This window comes from Neovison vison, chromosome 4 (assembly GCF_020171115.1).
Source record: "Neovison vison isolate M4711 chromosome 4, ASM_NN_V1, whole genome shotgun sequence".
In the NCBI taxonomy this organism is placed as follows: domain Eukaryota; kingdom Metazoa; phylum Chordata; class Mammalia; order Carnivora; family Mustelidae; genus Neogale; species Neogale vison.
Window position 1 is genome coordinate 179,381,810 of NC_058094.1, and position 20,368 is coordinate 179,402,177.

Genomic DNA, 20,368 nt, shown 5'->3' on the forward strand with positions numbered 1-20,368 from the left:
AGCCATCCTGGCGTCCCTATTTTTTTTAAGATTTTATTTCTTTATTTTACAGAGAAAGAGAAAGAGGGCTCAGGCACAAGAGAGAGAGAAGCAGGCTCTCTGCTGAGCAGGGAGGGAGCTCCACACAGGGCTCAATCCCAGGAATGTGAGCTAATGGCAGCTGCTTAACTGACTGAGCCACCCAGGCACCCCATTTTCAAAGAAATTTTTTTTAAAAGGGGTGTCTGGATGGCTCAGTTGGGCACCCAGATCATAATATGAGCTGAAGTCTTAATCTCAGGGTCATGAATTCAATCCCTGTGTTGGGCTGCATGCTGGGTATAGAGTGTACTTAAAAAAAAAAAAAATTTTTTTTTTAAACAAATTGAGGGGCGGCGCCTGGGTGGCTCAGTTGGTTAAGCCTCTGTCTTCAGCTCAGGTCATGATCTCAGTCAGGGTCCTGGGATGGAGCCCCACATCGGGTTCTCTGCTCAGCGGGGAGCCTGCTTCCCACCTTTCTCTCTGCCTGCCTCTCTGCCTACTTGGGGTCTCTCTCTCTCTATATCTCTCTCAAATAAATAAATAAATAAATAAATCTTTAAAAAAAAAAAGTTGAGGGGCACCCAGCTGGCTCAGTCATTACAGCATGCATCTCTTGATCTCGGGGTTCTGAGTTCAAGTCCCAAATTGGGTGTAGAGATTTGCTTAAAAGTAATATCCTAGGGGCACCTGGGTGGCTCAGTGGGTTAAACCGCTGCCTTCAGCTCAGGTCATGATCTCAGGGTTGGGATCGAGTCCCACATCGGGCTCTCTGCTCAGCAAGGAGCCTGCTTCCCTCTCTCTCTCTGCCTGCCTCTCTACCTACCTGTGATCTCTCTCTGTCAAATAAATAAATAAAATATTTTTTAAAAAAGTAATATCTTAAAAACAAAGAAGCTGGGGGAAAAAGAACACTAAGAATTAAATTTAGAGCACTGAACTAATTCCAGTTAATGTAATTATGTACATGCCTTTTAAATGGACTGATCTAAAATTTTCATAGGATTGGGTTGTTTTTTTGTTTTTTTGTTTTAAGATTTATTTGAGAAAGAGAGGCCCTGAGCAGGGGGAAAGAAAGAGGGAGAAGCAGACTCCCTGCTGAGCTAGGAGCACCATGCAGGGCTCAATCCCAGGACCCTGGGATCATGACTGGAGACAAAGATAGATGCTTAGCCGACTGAGCAACCCAGGCACCCCAGGTTTGGGGGTTTAGTTTTTTTATTTTGGGTCAATACTGCACAACACATTTCTTGTTCCCATAATTAATGATGGGAATAAAGCACATGCTGGAATTTGCAGAAAATTATGTTAATCTGTAACAAGCACTAATAAGGAAATGAAACACTGTTAATATCCTATTAATAACAAAGACATTTGTGATCCTGGGGTCCTGAGATCAAGCCCCAGGGTCCAGGGAGCCTGCTTCTCCCTCTCCCTTTGCCCGTCCTCTGCTCATGCCGCCTGCCATGCACATTCTTACTCAAATAAATCTTTAAAAAAATAATAATAATAAATACATTAATTAAAATTTAAAATAAACAAGTTTTAATGTATTATCAGCCCAGATATAGGAAAACATACTTTACTCCTCAATCAAGACTTCACTATTTTGGAGGCACCTGGCTCAGTCCTTGAATCATGTGACTCTTGGATCCCAGGTCATCAGTTCAAGCCCCACAGTGGACACAGTTTACTTACAAAAAAAGAAAAAAAAGACTCCACTATTCTTAATAGTATTGAACATACTATATTACCACAATTTCCTCCCTCCCAATGTCCAAGACACTTTTTTTTTTATATAAGATTTTATTTGAGGTGTGTCTGGGTGGCTCAGTCAGTTAACTGTCAAGTCATGACTACAGGGTCTTGGGATCAAACCCTGCATCGGGCTCCCTGCTCAGCCAGAACCCTGCTTCTCCCTCTCCTACTCCTCCTTGCTTGTGTTCCCTCTCTTACTCTCTGTCAAATAAATAAATAAAACCAAAGAAACATCACAACTAAATGCAATATATAATCTTGGATTAAAAAAAAAAAAGACAGTGGGACAATAGGCAAAATCTAAACATCTGTAGATTAAAATCTATTCTATCAGTGTTAACCTTTTAGTTTTGGTAATTTTACTATAATCATGTAATAGAATGTTCTTGTTTTTAGGAAACGTATTTAAGTATTTAGAGGTGAATGGCAGTTCTGCAACTCACCCTCAAAATTTCAGGAAAAAACCCAGTAGCCCAAACTAAGGTGGGACAAGTAGATAGAGGGAGTTTGGATCATCTGTACTGTATTTACAACTTTACTACACATTGAAGTAAAAAGCTTTTAAAGCTCTCCCTTTAGACCACAACCCCTCCAACTACCATCCCATTTCTCTCATGTCTTTACAGCAATCTACTTGAAAGCCTATCCAGGCCCACTGTCTCTACCTCTTCTCCTTCTGTCTGCTCACCAACCCACACAATTCAGGGCTTCAGTCCTACTGCTCACCTATCAAAACACCAATAAGATAATGTTGCCAACTCCATTTTCACCCTATTCTACATTAATTGTCACAGCTGATGACTCTTTCTACTAAACACAGTCAACAAGTATCTGACCTCCAGGTACTTTTTCAAGATTCTCCTCCTACCTCTTGGACCTGTCCTTGGGCTCCATCCATCACTGGTTCCCCCTCCTCCGTTTACTATCCATTCACTGTCCTATCTCTACACATCTAATAGGCATCTCAAACTTAACCTGGCCAAACTGAACTCATGGTCTCCCCTATCCCTCATCATAGCACTCCATAATCTTGTTCATCACAATCAGTGGAAACTTCATTTTTCCAGTTGCTACAGATGTATAAACTGTATCCTTGGTTCCTTCATCACTTCCTACACCCAGTTAGTTCTTCCATCTTTGCTCAAATAGAAGAGTCTAGGGCTGGCTGGGTGGTTCCGTTAACCCTCTGACTCTTGGTTTCAGTTCAGATCACGATTTCATGGGTCATGGGATCAAGCCCCACACTGGGCTCCACATTCAACGTGAATTCTGCTTGAAAGATTCTCTTCCTCTGCTCCTCCCCACTCATGCTATCGCTGCCCCTCTCTCTCTCAGATTAATAAATAAGTAAATCTTAAAAAAAAAAAAAAAAGAAAGAAAGAAATAGATTCTAACCATTCATCACCACTACCACAAACACCTCAATGCTCTGGTCCCACTATTACCATCTCTACCTACAATTATAATCTTCTCCTAACTAGTCTCCCTGATCCCATCCCACCAGCTCACCATGGTCTATTCTGAGAGATTTGCCTTTCAAAGATAAATCGCATCACAACTGTCCCTTCTAAAAACCCTTCCAGGAGACGTGGGTGCATCAGTTGGTTGAGGGTCCAACTCTTGATTACAGCTCAGGTCATGATCCCAGGGTCATGAGTATGAGCCCTGCATGGTTCTCTGCTCTCAGCAGAGTCTGATTGTGCCTCTCCTTCTGCTCCTCCCTGGCTAGTGCGTGTGTACGTGCTCGCTCCCAAATAAGTAAGTAAAATCTTTAAGAAAGAAAGGAAGGAAGGAAGGAAAGAAGGAAGAAAAGCCTATCCATGGGGGTGCCTGGGTGGCTCAGTGATTTAAAGCCTCTGCCTTCGGCTCAGGTCATGATCTCAGGGTCCTGGGATCCAGCCCCACATCAGGATCTCTGCTCAGCGGGGAGCCTGTGTCCCCCTCTCTCTCTGCCTGCTTGTGATCTGTCAAATAAATAAATAAAATCTTTAAAAAACAAAACACAACTATCAATGGCTTTCTCTCATTCTGTTCCTACCTACAACTTCTCCATTTCCTGTGGCTCTCCTTCTGCTCTATTCCAGCCATGATGGCCTCCCTATTGACTAGAAAGGCAGTGAGCATGCATGGACTTTGGCTGTCTCCCTCTGCTTGGGTCACTCATCCCCACTTGGCACCTACTTGCCTGGTCATCTCATTCCCTTACCTCCTGTAAGCCTCTGCTCATGCAGCACCATATAGGTGAGGACTTTCCCAATCATCCAATGTGAAAAAAATCAAAACCAACCCTCTGCCAGTTGTCTCATTCTTCCTCACCCTTTCTCCATAGTCTTCAATATGCCTCAATTACTTATTTATTTTGTCCATATCTCCTCTCCGTATCTGTGCTGTCCAACAGAAATAACACAAGCTACAAATACAAGCTACATACATAATATTTTCCTGTAGCAACTTAAAGTAAAAAGAAATAGGTGAAATCAACATAAAAATTATCCATGAGCTATTTTATATTCTTTTTCAAGAGTCTTCAAGATCCAGTGTATATTTTATACATACCCAACAACTGAACTTGGACCAGCCACATTTCAATTGCTCAGAGAGGCACTTTGTGGACAGTGGCTGCTCTAATGGGCAGTGTCACTCTACAGCCTATGCTTCAGAACTAAGTTCCTACCTTCCATTTAATTCTCTCTCCAAGAACCTAAAGCACTCCTTAGTAGTAAACATTTAAAAATCTGTTAAATCAGTCATTTAAAAACAAGATCAGGGGTAACTGGTGGCCCATTTGATTAAGTGTTCAGCTCCTGATTTTTGGTTCAGGTCATGATCTGGTTGTGAGATGGAGGCCCACCACAGGCCCACACTCAGCAGGGAGTCTGCTTGAGAATCTCTCCTTCTGCCCTTCCCCCAAGTCAGGCATACTCATACACACACACACACACAGGCTAGGCTCTCTCTCAAAATAAATCTTAAAAAAAATAAAAAATAAAAACTGCTAAGATCCAAGATCAGCAAAACAGAACCATTTGCAAAAAGATAACATAATGGCAAGTTACCAAGCTTTCTCAAACCAGAAAAATATACAGAATGGAAAAGACTTGCTGAAATAACATGAAAGGTCATTCGTTGTACTATAATTCTTAAAGAAAAAAAATTATCTAAGAAAAGTATCCAAGAAAAATTATCCAAGAAAAGTACCCCTCCTGTGATATGAACAAAGGTAGTTCTTTTCTTTTCTTTCTTTTTTTTTTTTTAAGATTTTATTAATTTATTTGACAGAGAGAGATCACAAGCAGGCAGAGAGACAGGCAGAGACTGAGGCGGGGTGGGGGAGCAGGCTCCCCGCTGAGCAGGAAGCCCAATGCAGGACTCAATCTCAGGACCCTGGGATCATGACCCGAGCCGAAGGCAGAGGCTTAACCCACTGAACCACCCAGGCACCCCAGTTATTTTCTATATTTAACCAACAGTTACTTAGGGCAAGGAAGGCTGGTTGACATAGGTCAGAGGTAGGACTCTTCACTTGGTCATCATTATAAACACAGTGAGTCACCAACTACCAGCTTCAAAACACCTCAACTGTCAAAAGAAACTGATGATGCATGGGGATTCTGATTAGATTTCAATGTCCTATGAATAACAAAGGTACTGAAGACTTTTCATTTCCTGAGGCAAGACATGTAGCCAACAGCATGTGGGGTTCGCTTTGGTTTAAGCAACTTCAAGCATGACTGTGGGTCCCTAAATCTCCAAACTCATTTCATTTCACTCATGTGCATTTGTTTTAAGTACTCCCCAACTATTTATTCTAATTATTTTATCCTTCAAACACCTAGATTTTTCCTTTGTGCTTATTTTCTTTTGTTTTTTGTTTTGTTTTGTTTTCTCTTCCCCCACCTGTTTTTCACAAACCGACTTGTATAAAACTCCCTATCGAGACTAACATGCCATGGAATTGCAGAAAATCCTCACTTGTTCTTGCCATCTGTTGTGTGATGATGTAAATACATATCCACAGGAGAACCTAACCCAAATAATTTCAAATATCACATTAGTGTAGAGCAGCAATTCTCATTATATATTATGTGGACTCCTGGGGGCCCCTGAGACTGTCAAGAGGGAAGGAATCAAAAGCATTTTTTTTCCCAAGATTTTATTTGTCAGAGGGAGAGAGCACAAGCAGTTGGGGCAGCAGGCAGAGGAAGAAGTAGACCCCCCTCAGAGCAAGGAGCCAGATGCAGGGCTCCATCCCAGGACCCTGGGACCATGACCTGAGCTGAAGGCAGATGCTTAACTGACTGAGCCACCCAGGCATCCCGTCAAAACTATTTTTATAACACTAAGATGTTATTTGCCCTTTTCACTGTTGACATTTGCACTGAAGCAAACGGGGCAAAAACAACGGTTGGTAAACTACTGGCGGCTTGGCATGAATCGAGGCAGCGGCACTCAGCTGTAGTCATCATTACATTCTTCACAAGCATTCACAGTAAAATACCATCCAAGTTTCATTTTTAAATGTCCTTGATGAAGCAGTAAAAACTATTGATTTTCTTCAGTAACCCTTAGGTACACATCTTGTCAACAACTATGTGAAGAAAAAGACAGTATGCATAAAGTGCTCCTGCTATCTCTCACAGCGTTTCCTGGAGAAAAAGCACCTTGCAGTGTGGTTTGAGATGCAAGACTGAATTGGCCGCTTTTCTTCATGGAGCACCATTTTTGCTTGAAAGAGCTACAGACAAACTGTTTATTTAAGCTTGCATATCCGGCAGACCTTTTCTCAAAAGAGTAAGGTCAAACAGTCACTTCAAGAAAAACTGACAGTATTTGTTGCCAATGACTAAGATGGAGATTTTAAGTAAAAAAATCAAAATTTTGGCCAACTGTAAGCTTTGACAGTTTCCCAATATTTAAGGATAAAGGAGCCACACAAAGTGCAAGAGAGCAGAGTGGATTCTAACCTATTAGTATAGAATTCACTGATAGGATTTCACACTGATATAATATCCCATATTTCAACTAGCCTTTAAAAAACTACCACTTGTTGAGTTTTGATGTGGGAGCAAAGAATATCCACAATTATCTAAAAAGATGCTTAAAATATCCCTTTCCTTTTCCATCTATACATCTGTGGGAGGCTGGATTTTCTTCATATACTTCATACACTTGTTTGAGTGGTAGTCAGTTACACGTTAAGTTCTACCAGATACTGACCTACCAAGGTCAGAAGTCTGACAATTTACTCTCTAGCTTATGAGTGCCCATTCCTTCACACTCTTGCCAACGCCAGATATTATCAATCTTACTCATTTTTCCCAACGTAATTGGCAAAAATTGCCATTACAATTGTCATTTATCTAGTAACTAGTAAAACTAAGCATCTTTACCTAAGTACATTGGCCTTTCAGATATTTCCTTCTGAACTCCCACTTTTTTTGAATATTTTACATTTATTTTCTGTACCTTTTTGTATTGTGTTTTCTCCCTCTTTGAAATTAATAGTTATTTATCTCCTATTTTTCTTAAGATTTTACTTGTTTTTGTGAGTGGGAGCGCATACGCACATGAGGTTGGGGGGGCAGTCAGAGGGAGAAGCAGGCTCCCCACGGCAGGGAGCACCATGTGATGCGGAGCTTGATCCCAGGACCCTGGGATCATGACCTGAGCTGAAGGCAGATGCTTAACTGACTGACCCAGGTGGCCCTCCCTAATCTATTTTTTTAAAAACAGTATCCCAAGTCAATTTCACAACTAGATAGATTTTAGGGATCCTAAAAGCTACCAATCTAGACCCCAAATACAAAGTATTCACAACACACTCATATTCTAAGAAGAAATGTGAAACTTTTTATGTGCATATGAGACACAAACCATGGGTTTATGCAGGAATTACCTTTTTTTAAAAGATTTATTTATTTGACAGAGAGAGAGAGAGAGAACACGCACAAGCAGGGGGAGCGGCAGAGAGAGAAGTAGGCTCCCAGCTGAGCAAGGAGCCAGCTGCAGAGCTCAATCCCAGGATCCTGAGATCATGACCTGAGCCAAAGGTAGCCGCTTAACTGAGCCACCCAGCAACGCTGGTATAATTATATTTTATTTTCAATTGCCACATGTAAATACACAAGCTTATTAATACGAAACAATACCACTTAGGTGTCAGATACTCCAAGGAATCCTTTACAAACATAATTTAATTCCTGGCAACCTTGTGCATTAAGTTTTATTGCCCCTATTTCTAGATAAACTAAGAGGTGTGGCAAGTTTAATTGGTGTGCCCAGGATCACAGAGCTGAACAAGGATTCTAACTGAGGTCTAGGTGATTCCAAGCAAAATGTCACTGGCCCTCCCTCCTGCTGTGCTTTCCTGCGGCCCCTAATTTTGCTCAGTTAATCGTGTGTGCACACAGAAGTGTCTCATTTTTCTCCAACGGTTCATTCTATCACTTGAAATGCCTTAACAAATAAATATCAGAATGCCAGGTGTTTTAATCATCACTACTGATGACTGTCTTGTCATACACAACCTAAAAAAGGTAATATAACAAAGGCTCAGTCAGTCTTACTACAGGGTTTCTTATCATATCACGATTTACCGTTAATTACCCTGTCAGAGGGTGTCCTATGAACAGCCTTAAATCCCACAGTTTATTGGGGCACAGTCATTCTCATGGAGTACTTCAAAGGTAAAAACATCTCAAGATGATCTCTGGGGAGCAGAACCCCAAAGTAATGTAGGTATCAAGTCTTGCATGATGATCCCAAATAACCATCTGCTAAATGGCATTAACTAAACTGACTGACCTCTGAAAGTTAAATACATCAAGAATTAAAGTAATAGTCACTCCTCAAGCACCCAGGCTGTTCTCACCCCCCTTCTAGGCTCAGCCTCAACCACTATCTAGCCTGACCGTTAAGTGTCTCTAATCCCAAACAGCTTGTAGTTCCCCCGCACACACCAGGATATTTCACACTCACAAGCCTTGGCTCCTGCTGTCCCTCCTGCCTTTTCCATTCCCACTATACAGAGCCTCCATCTACCTTCACATCCCTCTTCTGAACCTATGCATGGCTGGCTGTACCAATACCCACCTAAGCCTAGTGTCCCCCACAACCTATGTTTCTGGGGCATACCATACATACTCATGACATATTTACACCTTCTCTTTCCCTGCAGAGATATTCATCCACCCTCTGGATCAATGCCACTGTGAGCCACTGCTGGTGTTCAAGATAAAAATATCACCCAGGCATTGAAGGAGAACAAAGTGAGAGCCACTATAGTCCATGTATTTTTTTTCAGAACAAGTATCTTATTCTTCTTTCTAGCTCCTGAAATCTAGCATTCAACTGACCTAGAGTACAAGTGCTCAAACTGTGCTTGTTAAACTAAAAATTTACATCTGCCATGGGAAATAAATTCATTTCTGAAACTCAAAAATGCAGAAGTTGGTAAATTAGCACCCAAAAAATTCTAAGATTATTTTAAAATTAAAATTTTCAGGGCATCTGGGTGGCTCAGTGTGTTACCCTCTGCCTTCAGCTCAGGTCATGATCTCGGGGTCCTGGGATCAAGCCCCACATCTCCTCTCTGCTCCGTGGGGAGCCTGCTTCCCCCTCTGTCTCTGCCTGCCTCTCTGCCAACTTGTGACCTCTCTCTGCCAAATAAATAAATAAAATCATTTTTAAAAAATTAAATTAAAATTTTCAACCACACTTTTCTCTCTCAAAAAACAAGAGCTTCAACATTTTTCCAAGAGCAGCTAACTTTTAAAACAAACATTTGGTAATCACTTTTTTTTTTAAAGTAGGCTCCACATCCAGCATGGAACCCAATGCTGTGCTTGAACTCGCCACCCTGAGATCCAGACTGGAGCTGAAATGAAGAGCCCGATGTTTAACTGACTGAGCCATCCAGGTGCCCCTAAAACAGACATTTGGGAGTCACGGGGGAGAACACAATCACTTTTAAACAGCTTTACCATCATAGGTTCCTTTTGTTTTAAACGATGTTTTAAACGTTGATGTGCAATGTTATATTAGCTTCCGGTGTACAACACAGCAATTCAACTAGTCTGTAGGTTGTGCTCTGCTCACCACAAGTGTAGCCATTATCTCCCGCCACACAAGGCTACTATAGTACCATGGACTACATTCCCTATGGCCTCCTTGCATCCCCATGACTTATTCCCTAACTGGACGCCACACAGGTTCTTTTTTTTTTTTTTTAATTTTATTTATTTATTTGACAGAAATCACAAGTAGGCAGAGAGGCAGGCAGAGAGAGAGGAGGACGCAGGCTCCCTGCCGAGCAGAGAGCCCGATGCGGGGCTCGATCCCGGGACCCTGGGATAATGACCTGAGCCAAAAGCAGAGGCTTTAACCCACTTAGCCACCCAGGCGCCCCAACACACAGGTTCTTTTAATTAAGCTCCCCAATTATCAACTGCCCACCTAAGAAAGCTGAGTAGCACTCTGCTTTGGAAACTAGTTTTTAATCAAATTTTTCCTCAAAATATGACTTAGTAGAGTTCTCACTGTAATAAAATATTAGTCCCTGAGGTACAATCCAAAATTCAAGGTGCTAAGAATGAGAGAATACAAACCCTATGTATTCGAGCTAGAAGTTACCAGAACTTAATTGTTACAGTTTTTAGATTTTCACATACAAAGGGCACAAATGAATAAGGACCTAGACTTGTCAGTTAGCACAATACCCATGATATAAATATGTATGTATCTAGATTCATACAGTCATCCATGCTTGAAAAGACAATTTTTAACCAAACTGTCTTATTGCATACTTCATTGAAAACTGCTCTCTTGAGCTCACTTTGGCAGCATGTATACTAAAACTGGAACAATACAGGGAAGATTAGCATGGCCCCTGTGCAAGGATGACCCACAAATTCGTAAAGAGTTTCGTAACAAAAAAAGAAAAAGAAAACTGCTCTCTTGGTTGTCTCATGACTAACCATGTCAATATAAGTTAAGTGTTTTTGGCAGAGCACTTACAAATTTAAATGTGCAGGTCTCCTGGCATAGCAATTCCCAATCTAAGAATTTACCTTATAAAAAAATCTAACCAAGGGGCGCCTGGGTGGCTCAGTGGGTTAAAGCCTCTGCTTTCAACTTGGATCATGACCCCAGGGTCCTGGGATCTAACCCCGCATCGGGCTCTCTGCTCAGCAGGGAGCTTGCTTTCCCTCCTTTCTCTCTGCCTGCCTCTCTGCCTACTTGTGATCTCTGTCAAATAAATTTTTAAAAAATTTAAAAAAATATATCTAACCAAGAGTCCTATGACATAAAAACACTCAACTGAGACTACTAGGAAAAGAACAGTTAAACTGCTGCATACCGGGGCTCCTGGGTGGCTCAGTGGGTTAAAGCCTCTGCCTTCAGCTCAGGTCACAATCTCAGGGTCCTGGGATCCAGGCCCCACATCGGGCTCCCTGCTCAGCATGGAGCCTGCTTCTCCCTCACCTCTGTCTGCCGCTCCCCCTGCCTGTGCTGTCAAATAAATAAAATCTTAAAAAAAAAAAAAAAGTTTGTTGATACATGCATAAAAGAATTTCTGGAATATATGAAACTACCAGCTCTAAGACGAGGGAAATACATGGAGATGATTTTCTTGTATTTTGAATTCATTTGAATGGAATATATATATAAAAACTCAAGTTGTTTACTTAATATATATACTACTGTATCTAGGTTATACAGTTATACAGTAATTTCAAAAAAGGTATTACACACCCAGTGAAATAAAAACAAACACACCACCACAGATTTCTACTTACATGAGTCCATAACCAAAACCAGAACAAAAGTTTTCTGTATTTCTGTTATCACCAAATATCATCTACATCCAGCCTTCATACTTAAATCCCAAGGGCAAAAATACAACAGCTGCCACTGAAGTTCCTATGGAATAATACCGCACTGATGCTTTATACACGTTGTCCCCAGGATGCTATCAGGCAGTATTCACCATTCAAACCTCCCCAGACATCAATTTCCTCAGCATTAATCAATATCATGTATTTAGAAAATGGAGTTGGGATTCAACCCAGATCTCAGACCTCACATCCCACATTCTCTGGCAATACCTTTCAGTTCAACAAAGGCCCATGGCACAAGCACCAGAGCTCCTCATCAAAAAGTTCCAGCACAATTTCTCCCTCTTCTTCTCTCTCAATCCTTAACAATATTCCAAATTTTAAAAACTTCTGCAAGCCAGGATCTTACTAAATTTGTTAAGGAGGTGGGGACAACCAGGCACGGTGGACTCCACTCCAGACACTTCTACCTCTTTTGCAATCTTAAACATACCCCGTGAGTCACAATCACATGCCTGAGATAAAGCCATGGCATCTACTTCCTCGTGCCCTCTGTTCTACTCTCATACCTCCTTAGGGCCCCCTCCAGCTTCTCTGCAATTCATTTGTATTAAGATTAAGCTGCTAAAAAAATATATACCTTCAAGGAAGAAGTGGTTTGCCTTTCCATCTTACGATAGGATGTCCAGATACTTTTGTTCTATAGTAAGCCCCAGATTCCAGACTACCTGAACTTGTCTCTTTCCTACAGGAAGACAATAAATCAGCCTTCAAAGAAGCCAAACAAGACTTCTTTTTTTCTTCAGAGAAAGCAGGAAACAGGACATCTCTGCTCCAACTTGCCACTGCAAACATGATCAGGCTGCTGTGTAAGCTACTTTCAGGATTTGACAACTTAAATGAGAGGAATGAAGGCAGGGCAGAGTCAAAGGAAGGGGAAAATGGGTTCCACTAATTACCTGCAGTGCCCTGGGCAAGTCACTTCTCTCAGGCCTTTATGGAGAATCCTTTGGTAGAACTAACAGCACTAAAAAAATATGTTACAGTGTCTCATTTTTATTGGTATTCCTTTCTTAAAATAGCAAATATTTAACACATTTTGAAAGTAGTATTTGACTAATCAAAGGACTTGCATAAACCAAGTCCTAAAAAGAGTTACTGAGATCGAGTCCCTGGTTTCAAATCAACTGATTATAACAGATCACCTAGTTTTGGTGACCACTGAGGCCAAAACCAGGATTCATAATTTGAGGAGAAAGCTGCTTTACCAAAGACCAGATTTTTCAATATGCAAAAATGAGGGAATTTGGGGTACTTACAAAGGTTTCTTGTATTTGTTTTTTTTTTTTTGGTTTCTTGTATTTCTTATAGCTAAATTTTTATGAATAAAATGGAAAGAATGCTTTACTTATTCCAGCATCCTAAAATAACAGTGATTGAAGTATTTTAAACTTAGCCCATGATATCCATAAATGTACTGGCCAATAGATTCAACCTTGTTTGTCAAATCAAGTCTTTAACTTTTTAATTTCAGTTAGTTAACATACTCAAATCAGGTCCTTTTTTTTTTTTTTTAAGATTTTATTTATTTATCCGACAGAGAGAGCGATCACAAGTAGGCAGAGAGGCAGGCAGAGAGGGGGAAGCAGGTTCCCCACTGAGCAGAGAGCCCAATGGGGTTCAATCCCAGCACCCTGGGATCATGACCCGAGCCAAAGGCAGAGACTCAACCCACTGAGCCACCCAGGCACCCCCCCCCACCTTTTTTTTTTTTTTTCCTGACAGAGAAAAGAGAGAGTGTGCACAAGCAGAGGGAGCAGCAGAGAAGGAGGGAGAAGCATGTTCTCCACTGAGCAGAGAGCCTGACACAGGGCTGGATCCCAGGACCCTGGATCATGACCAGAGCCAAAGGCAGACATTTAATCAACTAAGCCAACCAGGCACCCCTAAAAACAAGTCTTTAGATAACCACAGAAAAGCACTGCACCTGATCTACACTGCCTTGAAACCTAAGACAGCCTCAAAAGAGTTTCCAAATGTATATTTAATAAAAAGTAGAATAGGTAACCTAGAAAGTAAGCTCAGTCACCAGAAATGTTGAAACAGATGCCAGAAAGCAGGTCAACTGAAACAAGTCTTGTCCACTGGCAAGAGGATCTACTAAACTTAGGACTCTTCCATCTCTAGCAGGTTATAAATAGAACATGCTCACAGATATTTCTGGAAAGTTAAAAAAAAAAAAAATGAGATACTAATAAATGAATCCTGAAAGAAAGGCTATATTCCAGGTTGCTCCAAAATTCATAAATCACTCTCCATCTATCTAACGCCAAACCCGAAGGCTGCAACTTACCACCATCCCCATTCACATGAATCCATCTAAATCACAAACTTTCAGTGGTATTCTATATAGCTGATGACACCTTCCTTATCCACAGGCTTTTTCTTTCTTTCTTTTTTTTTTTTCCCACGAATCTCCCAGAAGCAGTTCACTCTGCTTGCTTTCCTTTATCTTAATGGCCTCTCTCACTCTCTTTTGCTGGCCTTTCCTTCCTCCTAAAGCCCCATCCTCAGTCCCTTTGTAATCTTGTCTGATCCCATGATTTTAAACATCACAAACTAGTGACATCTCCAATTTTCACCTCCAATTCCTACACTCCAAATTGGTATTTCCAACTACCTATTGACTTCTTCACTCAACTTTCTAACAAGTGTGTGTGCCTAGGTGGCTCAGTCGGTTAAGCATCTGCCTTCGGCTCAGGTCATGATCCCAGGGTTCTGGGATCGAGCCCCACATCAGGCTATCTGCTCAGTGGGAAGCCTGCTTCTCCCCCTCCCACTCCCCCTTCTTGTGTTCCCTCTCTCTCTCTCTCTGTAAAATAAGTAAAATCTTAAACGGAAAAACAAAAACAAAACCAAAAAACCTAACAAGCATTAGAGACATAATATGCCAAAAGTGAAGCTCCTGATTTCTACCCAAGAATTTGTTTCTTCCCCAATACTCTCCATTCTGGTAAATGGCACCACCTTCCATTCCATCTAGTTTTTCTCACCAAAAAAAATCTTCTTGTCCTGCTTTACTCTTCTCCTAATTCTCATCTAATCCATCAGCAAATCCTCTTAGTTCTTTCTTAGAAATATACAGACACTGACCACTATTCATCACCTCCAAAGCTAATTAATATGATCTCCTGCCAGGATATTACAATGAGAACTGCCTCCCCATTTCTAGTGCTAAATGTATTTTTCAGATATTTTAGGTTCCAATCACTTTGAGGAAACTAGTCCTGCTCTCCTTCCATTTATGTAAAAGAATTTACAAAGATGGTCACCATCAATTCCTTCCTCTCCGTACATTCATGCCACTCTACCATCAAGAGATGGAGACTATCTCCATACTTCCTTGAATCCGTGCTGGCCTTGTGACTTGCCCTGATTGACCAAATGGATAGGATAATGTGCCAATTCTGGGCCTAGCCTTTAAGAAGTCTAACAGCTTCTACCTACTCTCACTTGGTAGCCAAGGGCTACTACAGAGCACTGAGATACCATGTGGGGAGAAGTCATGTGCATCAGCACGAAGAGGCCAGCCATGTGAATGAAGCCTTCTTGGACCTTTTAGACCAGTTCAGCCAAGGACCGAGCATGACACCATGTAGAACAGAACCAACCACCAAGCAGACCCACAGAATCATAAGGAAGAATAAGTTGTTTTGAGTCACTAGGTTTTGGAGTAGTTTACTATGAAGCAAGAAATTACTGAAACACCATGATAGCCATAGACTCAACTTCTAAACAACTAACTGAAAATGCCAGCTAAAGACTTAGACCACTCTCAACTTATAGCTCCACTTGGAGCGCCTGGTAAGCTCAGCTAGTGGAGCATGAAACCACTGATCTCAAGGTTGTGAGTTTGAGCCCTGCCCTGAGGTCACTTAAAAATAAAAACAACACAAAACAAAACATATTGTTTCATTAGATTCCTCAAAGAATACATCTATAATAATTTCAAACTACTTCCTAGTCAAGTTAAATGGTCTCATGATAATTCTCTAAAATGCATAATTTATGTACTATGTATTCCCCTTCAGGGCAACAAAGTCCACATACTATATTAATATTTATAACTGTTTATTTACCAATACTTGCCAAACAGCAATTTCAGACCATGATAAATTACACCCACAGTTTTAATGGAGCACTGGAAACTGTATTTGCCACCAGCTTTCAAGCAAAATCCTGCAAGACCAAGCCAGTTTTTAAAACATCAGATTTATGGGGCAGAGTTCCTAACTAAACGCCAATCCCATCCCTTGGTCACCGCTACCACACTGCCACCTCCTGTCTTGTGACTCTAGAAGCTTGAATCAGAGGCAAGAGTCAATAAAGGAAACTTGGCTAAGAATAGCACAGCCGTTTTCCATCCTCCCAGAACAAACCCACCACCAAAGCTGGTGGATAAATAAATCATACCATAATAAATGGATAAATCATACAATTCAAAAATTAGTTATTTCTAGGGAAGGTGACTGCTAAAGACAATTACAACAGAACTGTTTAAATAAATATCCAGGAAACTCAACAGCTTCACTTTAATAGAAAATCCAAGACCTATATAACAACACATTAACTGCAATGGCATGGGGCTCATTAAAGGATTTCAAAGTATGACAAAGATCATTTCGCTCTTGCTGACTGCCAGAAAGAGGTACATGTGCACAAGCAACTGAACTGCCATGCTACAGAAAATACAAGTTCCATACAGGGAAGACCCCACATCTCTCTAATTCCAAAAGGTATTTTTAAGCCCCAGCTGGTAACTCATTTCAAGCAGAATGGCAAAACTCAGAACAAAATATGCCCCCTGTTAGTTTATTATAGTGGCATTTGGCATGAACAGAGAATGCAAGTGATCACACAAATCAAAAGAGAAGCCAGAAACAGAAGCCAAGATTCTCAATTCCCACTGGCTCCAGGCACATGTCATGTTTCCATAATGTCTTCCTTGTTACTGTGGACAGTCCCACAGAAGCAACTTATCAACATTCATTTATACATATATATTTTCTTAATTCAAATAATGCCAAAGTTAAGAAATCTACTCTCTCTCAAGCTGTACTAAAAGAACAACATGAAATCAAGAAATATCTTGTTGGCTACAATTACTTAAGCAGTCATGCATTACTGACCTTAAACTGAGCGTTCCAACGACACTGCTTAGGAAACTTTCATGGCTGGTAAAGAATCCTAACAGTCAGAACCTCAAGTCTCTGTATGTGTGAGAAAATGCTCTAATTCACAAGATTCACCAGTCCCAAACTGATAAGCAAGAAGCAGCACAGCTATTCGTGCCTATGTTTAAATGTTCAGTATTAAAAACAGCTTTTATGGGCGCCTGGGTGGCTCAGTGGGTTAAGCCACTGCCTTGGGCTCAGGTCATGATCTCAGGTTCCTGGGATAGAGTCCCACATCGGGCTCCCTGCTCAGCAGGGAGCCTGCTTCCTCCTCTCTCTCTCTGCCTGCCTTTCTGCCTACTTGTGATCTCTCTCTGTCAAATAAATAAATAAAATCTTTAAAAACAAAACAAAAAAAAACAGCTTTTATTGGCCTGAGCCAACAGGATCATGTGCCTGGCTAATGGACACATTGCTGGTTGTGGCACCATCTTCCTACTCCATATACAGCAGCTGTTAAAATGTAGCACTTTTAGGGCGCCTCGGTAGCTCAGTCGTTAGGCATCTGCCCTCTGCTCAGCTCATGATCCCGTCTCCCTGCTCCGTGGGAAGCCTGTTCTCCCTCTACCACTCCCCCTGCTTGTGTTCCCTCTCTTGCTCTGTCAAATAAATAAATTAAAAAAAAAAAAAAAAGGCAGCACTTTTAAATAGACATTTAAATTAAGATACATTTAAAATCCTAGTAACTTTTATACATGCTATGTCTGTCTAATTGAACTGTTAAAACATTATTCTAATACTGAAATAAGTTGTTGGCTTTATTTTCTCTTTTGAGGAAACAAAGAACAAAATCATGTGAGCTTAGAAACCAGTCTGTTTTTAATGGAACCTTCCTGGAAAAATATTAACAACGATATCCCACCATTTTGTTTATCCTTCATTGAAATATGTTTTGGATTCATATAATCTTACTCAATGCTGAAAGCTAAATCATGAGCAAGTTTAAGCCATAAAAAACAAAAAAATGTGAAAATTTTTCATAACTTAAAAAAGTCCTGGAAAACAAACTAAAACCACCATCCTGTCAGTTCCCCAGTGTCAGCGACTTTCCCATTCTCTCTCCCATGCCCAACAGCCCACAACATAACAAAAAAGGAAATCAGTGCTATTTACATAATCGCATAGGGGCACATATGCAGTCCCACAAGATACCAGTGGCTCTTCCAACCAAACTGAGCTGTATTCTTCAAAAATCACAACTTTCACAGCCACCCTTGCCCCCAAGGCAGGGTGGGAAGTGGGGTGAATATTTAAGATTATACTTCATGGGGTGCCTGGGTGGCTCGGTCATTAAATGTCTGCCTTCGGCCAAAAAAAAAAAAAAAAAGGTTATACTTCAGAGTGACGCCAAGTACTCATGTGCTGTATTCTTTACTTTAGCAACAGAGAGTGCAAGACTATCACAGATATTCACCTCAATCTTCTCTTCATTCTGGACACAGGGGATCTCAAGCTGGGTAAAATAATGCTATAATCTTCCCCCAACTGAGGGGTATCTGAATGCAGAAAAGCAACATTCCTTCCACATTCCCCTGAGACTTCGGTATTCAGGAGCTAAGCTTGGTCAGAACCAAGCTCCACAGTGCCCCTTCCTGAAAGGTTCTGTGCCCAGCTCAGCTCCCAGTCACAGTTGGGCCAGCATACCAAGCATCAAATCGCCTCGTGGGCCTGCTCCCCTATTTAGTTGCTGCAAGCCCATTCATCCATCTCAGAGTGCTGCCATAAGCATTCTTCAGCACCAGGCTCCCAACATGCCTTGCACAGCAGGTATAAAGGTCACTGCTGCACATTTGGGTGTGACTGTCTCAGATGCCCATATGATGATGGGATGGAATGCAGGGACTGCTAAGCACAAAAGAACTCCACCCAGAAGTCCAGCAGGCTCACTTGGCAAAGGTTGGTCTACAGCATTCAGCTTCACTGTCACCGATATATCACTTCTTGACCTTTCTATAAGAGGTAGGCATGGCTCACCAAAGTGATCTTCTCAGCCCCCTCCCAAAGCCTATTCACACAGTTCGACAGTCCAGATAAGGGAACTGCATCCCAGTTTCAAGTTTCAGTTACAACAAAGTTGTAATATAATTAGATTTCCCTGGGCAGGGAAAAGAAACCTCTACTTTCCTTTTTTGCCACTTCAATCCTAGAAAAGGACTTACTTGTTCTCCCTATCAGTAGAAAGTTGTCTCCTATGTCCTCATTTCTATTTGTTAGTAACATCTCATTTAAAATGCTAAGTGTTTCAATGTAAGCACAATCAGCCTGAAATTTTAATTTACATTGTTAAAACAATTGATAAATACTTGCTGCCCCTGGTGGCATGGTACCTTATATGCTTTCCTAAAACAAACTCCTATTCGTTATAAAGTAACAAGTATGTTTTTAGGTTGGGCAAAAGACATTAAGAGTAAAACAAGAGATTACCAGATGTTTTTAATTTCATTCCCTCCAGGTGGAGGGAAATTCACACCAGGCTGGAAAAGAAAATCAGGAGAGCAAAGTAAAGCAATCTACATTTTCATGCAGGTCCATAAATTGTATTTGAAAAATGCCAGACATTAAATGTTTAAATTTAGAAGAAACTCTCAAATGTTAAAATGCCAGTCCTTCGACGCAAACATGTGCCTCTTTTTTTATTCAACATTTGAAGAAAATTAGGACACAGGGGCTAAACATGAAACCAATTAGAATTTGCAGAAAGTACCTACATTTTTCCCACCCTAGATATACAATTCAGACTATGCCTTTAAATTTTTAAGGAGATGTGCCTTTTTCCTCAATTTTCCACTTCCTATTAAATGGAGATCAGTTTAAATACTTTTTAGTACATGTTCTATTATTTTAAAAGCTCTTAAATTCCCTTCTACTATGTGAAATAACTTGACCTCACCAAAATTCCCAACTAGAACTAAATCTGTCTCATCACACAAATCCTTTCTCAACTATCCTAATAAAAACTAAGCACATGAACAAGAGAAATCCTCAGAAATCCATCTCTCTTCACAAAAACAAAGTTTGTGAAAACGCTTTACCTGAAACAGAGCTCAATATATAAATAGGCCCAGGATGACATTTTGTGTAGCCACCTCTCTGCAGAGCACCAGGGAAATGCACAGCACACCTCTCCCGCCCTCTAGCACACCACTCACCAACACCTAACCAGACACAGACCCAGGCAGCCCTACATAACATTAACTTTCAGCTTACTACTTAGCCCGAGTTAGGAGCAGGGAGAAGGGAGAGAAAGGCAGAAACCCTAACCCCACCCTGCACAACTCAGAAAAGCACAAACTAAACCCAGCCCAACAGTAAGGAAGCAGTGCCTCTCCAGTTAGTTACAGAGCAGGGATCCGGCCTGCTCTTGAAGAGAAGAGGAGCCATTTCTCCAAAATACACCAGCGGTTAAAACAGTCTGCAAACATTCTGTAAAGTGACACACTACACTTGCGCTCCAAAAAGTGCAATTCCCTTGCTTAAGTAGTACAAGTCTTTAGTCCTCACAACATCTTGGTGGTTATTTGT

The 20,368-nt window shown here is 41.0% G+C and overlaps 1 protein-coding gene and 1 non-coding gene across 3 annotated transcripts in view; one reads left to right on the forward strand and one right to left on the reverse strand.

Moving 5' to 3' along the window:
* The window catches only part of IGF2BP3 (insulin like growth factor 2 mRNA binding protein 3), a 144,017-nt gene that overhangs the window by 120,809 nt on the left and 2,840 nt on the right, over positions 1-20,368 (reverse strand). The gene's annotated exons all lie outside the window — the stretch shown is intronic.
* Positions 10,602-10,708, forward strand: LOC122905727. The gene has a single exon (XR_006384418.1). It is a non-coding gene; the product is annotated as a U6 spliceosomal RNA (small nuclear RNA).